Here is a 6441-nt window from a genome sequence, read left to right on the forward strand (position 1 = left end):
CTATAAAAAGAAATTGTATCAAATTTGTAAATCAAAGTTTAAAAAATAAATCAAAGTTTAAAAAAATATATACCGAAATTCGAAAAAAAAATTGGAAAAAATTGAAAGCTTAAGAAGTTTGAAAAGACAGTTATGGATGAGCATATGGACCGGGAACCAGCCGGGACCGGTACCGGAACCGAAACTGGCGGTTGGGCCGGGACCGATACTGTAATATTGTCAATTTTTGGAACCGGTAGGAACTAGCCATTTGAACCGGCCCAAAACCGGGAACTGAACCCGACAATACCCACGTCTGCCACATCAAAGATGTGTTTGTCATGCAACATAGATTACCCTTTAAATACAATCGTGTGCGCTTCTTCTCACCCACACATACCTTCAAAACATCTAGATAAATCATCGACTCAACAAACAACCCCCCACAAAAATTTCCTGCACCTGTTGGTGCTATTCTTGGATCGATATGCATCTAATTTCGTGGGTTGCATCTATTGCAATTTGTGTGTCTCTATTGACCCATCTTGATTTCATTGTAAGTTTCATTTCTTGTGTTTTTCCTTTTCCTTTGTTTGATTCCACACACACACACACACACACACACACACACACACACATATATATATATATATATATATATATATATATATATATGGAAAAGTGAATAATATACCCTTAAGGGTATATAAGCATAGGTATCCAAACACACCATAATACGTCGTTTTGTTTGATATATTCATTATAATGTTCTTAAACTTCAACCCCTAACTTGATTTCATTTCAAGATTTTCGAAATTTCACTATTATCTTTCTCTTATGTCACATCTTTTTGTCGAACACCTATTAGGTTATATTTGTTGTAATTGAAAATGAAAATTAAGTAAGAGAAAGATAAATGTGTAATTTATAAAAATCATGAAAGTAAATCAATTTAGAAGTTAAATTATAAGAACATTGGACAATTATAATGTATTATATGATACAAAACGACGTAGTATGGTGAGTTTGGGTACCTAAGCTTATATACCCTTAAGGGTATATTCACTTTTCCCATATATATATATATATATATATATATATATATATATATATATATATATATATATATATATATATATATGTAGAGGTTCATTTGAGACCATCTATATTTTGTAAGACATGGGGACCAAATCTGAGCCTTTGATCAAAACCGATCTTGTGGCTCATAAGAAAACGTGATTAACTTAATTAATCTAAAAGATTAGTTAATTAGGGATAGACTAGGCAATAAGTTAAATTTTAGATCATCAAATATGTTATCTTCACGTTATCACAAAATCCAGCTGCTTTGATTCTTTCTACCAATTCACATTAATCGATCAACATTCCTTCATCTTCGATTCATGCTAATCAATCTTCTATTTGCTTTGATTTGGGTGATTGAGGTTTATGTTCATCTATCGACGTCAACAATTCATTACAAGATTTTTATCGGTTTTAGCCATGTGATCATCGATTTCATCCAAGGTAGAAGTTCAAGTGTTAGGTCGATTTCTACTAATCTTCATCTTCAACAATTGCTAACGATCTTTGAAGCTGTGCTTTTTACTCTACATCATGATTTCATCAATTGATCAAGGTTTGAGTTTTCATCGCTTTTAGATCAACGATTTTTAGCCATTCATCAACATTGTTAATCAATCATCAACTGATATCGATGTCCATCAGATTGATGCTTCGAGTTTACTATCAAATAAGGTGTTTTATCAATTTAACTTCATCTTAAATCTATTATCATTTCAAGTATTTGATTTCAGCCATCGATTATCAATTTCAAGCTTTTGGTTTTTTCTGTACATTCGAGCACATATTAAATGAAGATAAGCAAGCAAAAATAACATATCTTCGTGTTATTTTGTGCTCATTCTATAAAATTAGTGAGGTATGTACATAACTATTATTGTTCTTGAGCCAATTATCTTACATTATACACGCACTCTACCTGTTTGATAAAAGTCCTGAATGAATAAGGAGTGTGATGTAGAGTCTGATATATCACTCCTTCCTTCCCACCCTTAAACTTTGTTACTATTTAATGATATTGACCCCAAATTCCAAGCTGATTTTTCTCAACTTAGTCATCACTATTTAATGATATTGACCCCAAATTCCAAGCTGATTTTTCTCAACTTAGTGATGACTGGTGTACTTCTTTTTGTTAGTGATTGAAGGACATACAACTGTCATCAATGCAAATGTTCAGTGCATATGTTGGAAGAAGCATATCATTCATATCTTGCCACCATTAATTAATGATGAGAACTTGAAGAAGCATATTTACATGTTGGTTTCAATGGTGTTTGGTCTATAAAGAGTTAAAGTGGCTAAGAAGTTGATGGATTATGAGGACTTGGTTCATCTTTCTAATCGAAATCTGTAATGAGGATGTTGGTTTAATTTACTCCCTGCACTCTCTTTATTTCTTTCTTGATGAGATTGTTCTTTACATTTGTGCAACTTTAAACATTGTTATTGCAGCAGATATGTATCCTAATACCCATCAAACCCCTTTCACACTGTAAAGTGGTACATACAGTTATGAAATTAGATAAAACTTTCATGTTTTCTATAATTACAACTTTTTTGGTAAGTCTTGAATGGAATTGTAGAGAATGTGGTTCAATAATAATTTCCTGGAGTGTCTCATTCAATGTAGTGGGATGTTGTAAATTTGCTTATTTTTTTTTTTGGTTTCAAGTGATGTATTTGAGATAATTGAATAAAACGATAACACTATATTCTAAGTTTTTACTTTTACATTGTAATTTACAAATTAACTGTGCGTTATTTTAATTTTCTTACATATATATTGTTATATTCTAGTTCGATATTTGATGTTCATATAATCATTTAGTGTTACATTCTATTTAGAATGTTCTACATATACAAACATCCTATAGCATTATTCTATAAGAATATTAAGTTATGACTTGAATATAGACAACCTAATTAAATTATTCTGTTAGAATGGTATATATATTCAGAATATTAAATATAACATTAGAATCATATGTAATATAAGTTCATTTTATATGTTATAACACAATTTAGAATATTACACTTTAATATCAGAATATTCCATACAATTTTATAATATTACGTATCAATTAACAACATATTAGTAAATACTGTAACCTTGTGATATATTTTGTATAATACAAACTTGGAATTTGGTTTTTAATTTATGAGGTTTTTAGAATACGTTTCAACTTCCAGAGAAAAGTTTGATATTTATCCTAAAAGTATTCATTTCATTTTATAAACTTATATGTTTCTCATTCGTTTAAAAAGTTTATTAGCTTTGGTTCCTACATATTATTTGGTTTCCTACACACTCGAAGGGAATTGTAACATCCCAAAAATACAGGCCAAAAATTTCACTTTTAAATACGTCATTAGAAAACCAACAGTGTAGCAAAACATTTGTAATGTCATGTCATGTCAAAACCAAAGTAGGGATAATTAAACATGTTATCATAAAACAATATCAGAGTGTAATCCCAAAGATCTCGTGTGCGGAAAACCATAGTGTGATGCGTTGCGATCAAGCCGGCTCCTTTCCTTTGAACACGAAGTACCTGAAACCAAAACTGAAAACCGTAAGCACGAAGCTTAGTGAGTTCCCCCATAATACCCCATACCACGCAAGCATATAACAAACAACATTCAATTAGGAGATACGGGCCACGCCCACACTCGTGAAGATACGGGCCCCGCCCACACTTCGCTTTCTGGGAGATACGGGCCTCGCCCACACTCGTGAAGATACGGGCCCCACCCACACTTCGCTATCTGGGAGATACGGGCCTAGCCCACACTCCACTCTCGGAGAGATACGGGCCTTGCCCACACTCAACCGCCAACTCATATCATACAAGTATCACACAGACAACAAGTGTAAATAACTCTATCATACTGGTATATATCATAATCAACTCAACTAAGAGATACGGGCTCGGCCCACACTTTAATACTAACGTCTCGTCTATACGGGCCGGCCTTGGTGCCTTAGACCCGTTACTACTGGAAGGAAACTCACCTCATACTGATGAAGTCCCGTAGACACAACCCCACACTGCTGAAGTCCCGCAGACTCAACCCCAACTGCTGAAGGACAGATTCCCGAACTGTCAACACCAAAATAACACCCAATTAATAGTTGGGTCCCAACACATAACCATAAATACATACTTGGATAATTACTACATTACCCTAAGATTGGCTTTATTCAAGTCCAAGGCCCAAACCATAGGCCCAAAGCGAACTAGGAATCAAAGCCCAACATATGGCCCAATTTTCCAAATTGGGCCCAGGCCTATACATGGTCTTATTCTAAGGCCCAACATCATACAATCATTAAGGCCCAACTATGGTCCATCTATGGCCCAATTTTCCAAATTGGTCCCAACCCCTTACGTGGGACTTACCCTAGGCCCATTAAATTATTTTAGCCCATATAATTATTCTTGGATGGCCCATTAATAATCCAATTATTAAGGCCCAATAGAAAGGCCCAACAATAAACCCAAGTGAAGTTAGGGTTTCACATAAAATGCCGATTAGGGTTAAGTTTCCTACTTAACCCATTAAGGAATTATTCCTCTAAGGACTTAATCCATTAAGTCCATCATTCTTTTAAATAAGTCATATGGTGTGATTGGGCTTAATCACACAATTCCATTCCACTGGCCCAAATGTGGGTCTCGATAAGTCCAAGCGCATAATCCCAAATTAGAGTTTTCACATGAAATGATGATTAAGGTTCAGTGTTTCTTTCTTAACCCATTAAGGACTTAATCCATTAAGTCTATTATTCCCTACGCTAGTTTGCCAATGATTATTAATTATTGTTTACGATTTAATAATTAATTCTCGTGTGCGTCCCAAGCAATTTCCACAAATTAGGGTTTTATTGGCATTATGGTGTTCCAAACCAAATATTAGCCCATTTATCAATTTGTTGGCCTTTTATGACAATTAGGGCTTTATTGGGCCTAATAAGCCCACTAAAATCTTATTAAGCCCATTAGGGTTTTATTGGGTCCATTAGAATCCCTTAAGCTTCGTTAGGCCCAATAGGGTTTCAAGGCCCATTAGGGTTTTACTCCCTTGTCCAATCATCCAAACGAGTCCAAACACCATCAAAGCACACCGCCACCCATCACGGTGGCCGGTGGCGGCAGCCACCACCCTAAGGTGGTGGTTTTCAAGTTCTTTTATTATTCCAAGCTGTGATTTACATTTTACAATGCTAAATATCAAAATAAACACACACTAAACAATTAAACACACACACACACAACCACCTTGTGGTGGCCGGCGGCGGCAGATGGTGGCAGCCACCCCTCACGGTGGTGGCTGTGGTGGCTTTTCTCACTAATTTCGGCAACCACAACACCCAAACACACATATTGCTAACGGAAATACAACCAAACACACCTATACACGAAGTAAAACACACACACAACCACCACCCACGGTGGCTGGTGGTAGCAACCGGCGGCACAACGAAACCCCAATGAAACAGTTGTAGCGGCGACAACGGCTTGGCAGAAGGGAAGAAGAAGCACGTCCGAGGGTGGTAGCATACCACCATGGCGTCGTCTACAGCACTCTTGGCCTCGTCAACAACACTAGCGACGACGATAGCGGTGGTTTACGACCACCACAACAGCAACACCCACCCGATGGTGGAACATCGAGCCCTTCACGATGGTAGAAGGCAGGAGGAGAAGAATAAGAAGATACAGAGGGATGGTGGCGGTGGCACTGTCATGCTTAATATCCGTCGATGATTCTCGGCCTCACCACCCGCCGGAAGGCAACAGCAAGGCGGGAATGGCAGGATCTAACGGATGGAGGTGGCGACTGCAACCCGCTTCCCTCCGTTACCAACTGAATGGCAGCATTACGCAATGGTCTCCATCTTCAGTAGCACCGGAGAGACACAATGGAGGCTCGGTGGTTGGAGGAGCAAGAGAAAATGGGTGGCGGCCGGCGGTTGGGAGGCATAAGGGGGGGTGTGAGTGACGGCTGCAACATAAGGGCTTAGGGTTAGGGTTTGACGGGTAAGGAGACTATATACCCGATCCCTCATCATGTCTTTGCCATAATGACAGTTCAGACCCCTCCTCCATAGAATCCCTTCAAAACAAATCTAAGATATTCCATTTAAACCTTATCCCCTTCAATTCCATTACAAATTAAGTCCATCTTTCACAAAAACGACCCCCAATATCTTAAGTATGACATAATCATCCCCTCCACCTCATTTCCTTTTAAATTAAATTCAATTAATTAATACAGAGCCCCTATCTTTATAAATATTTATAAAATGAGTCCCAAACTCACGCTTTTAACCCCCGACTTCTAAAAATGATAATTAACCCTTCGAACCATCCT

General features: G+C 37.0%; 1 long non-coding RNA gene across 2 annotated transcripts; it reads left to right on the forward strand.

Moving 5' to 3' along the window:
* The first annotated feature begins 388 nt into the window (after window positions 1-388).
* LOC144997786 (uncharacterized) lies at window positions 389-2624 on the forward strand. 2 transcript variants are annotated; one of them, XR_013659938.1, is made up of 4 exons: window positions 389-535; window positions 1425-1618; window positions 1797-1921; window positions 2202-2624. It is a non-coding gene; the product is annotated as an uncharacterized LOC144997786 (long non-coding RNA). The 2 variants fall into 2 exon arrangements; XR_013659937.1 differs by having other exon boundaries at window positions 1425-1921.
* Window positions 2625-6441: the final 3817 nt, after the last annotated feature.

The sequence above is a fragment of the Lactuca saligna genome, chromosome 5, assembly GCF_052625555.1.
Source record: "Lactuca saligna cultivar CGN05327 chromosome 5, ASM5262555v1, whole genome shotgun sequence".
In the NCBI taxonomy this organism is placed as follows: domain Eukaryota; kingdom Viridiplantae; phylum Streptophyta; class Magnoliopsida; order Asterales; family Asteraceae; genus Lactuca; species Lactuca saligna.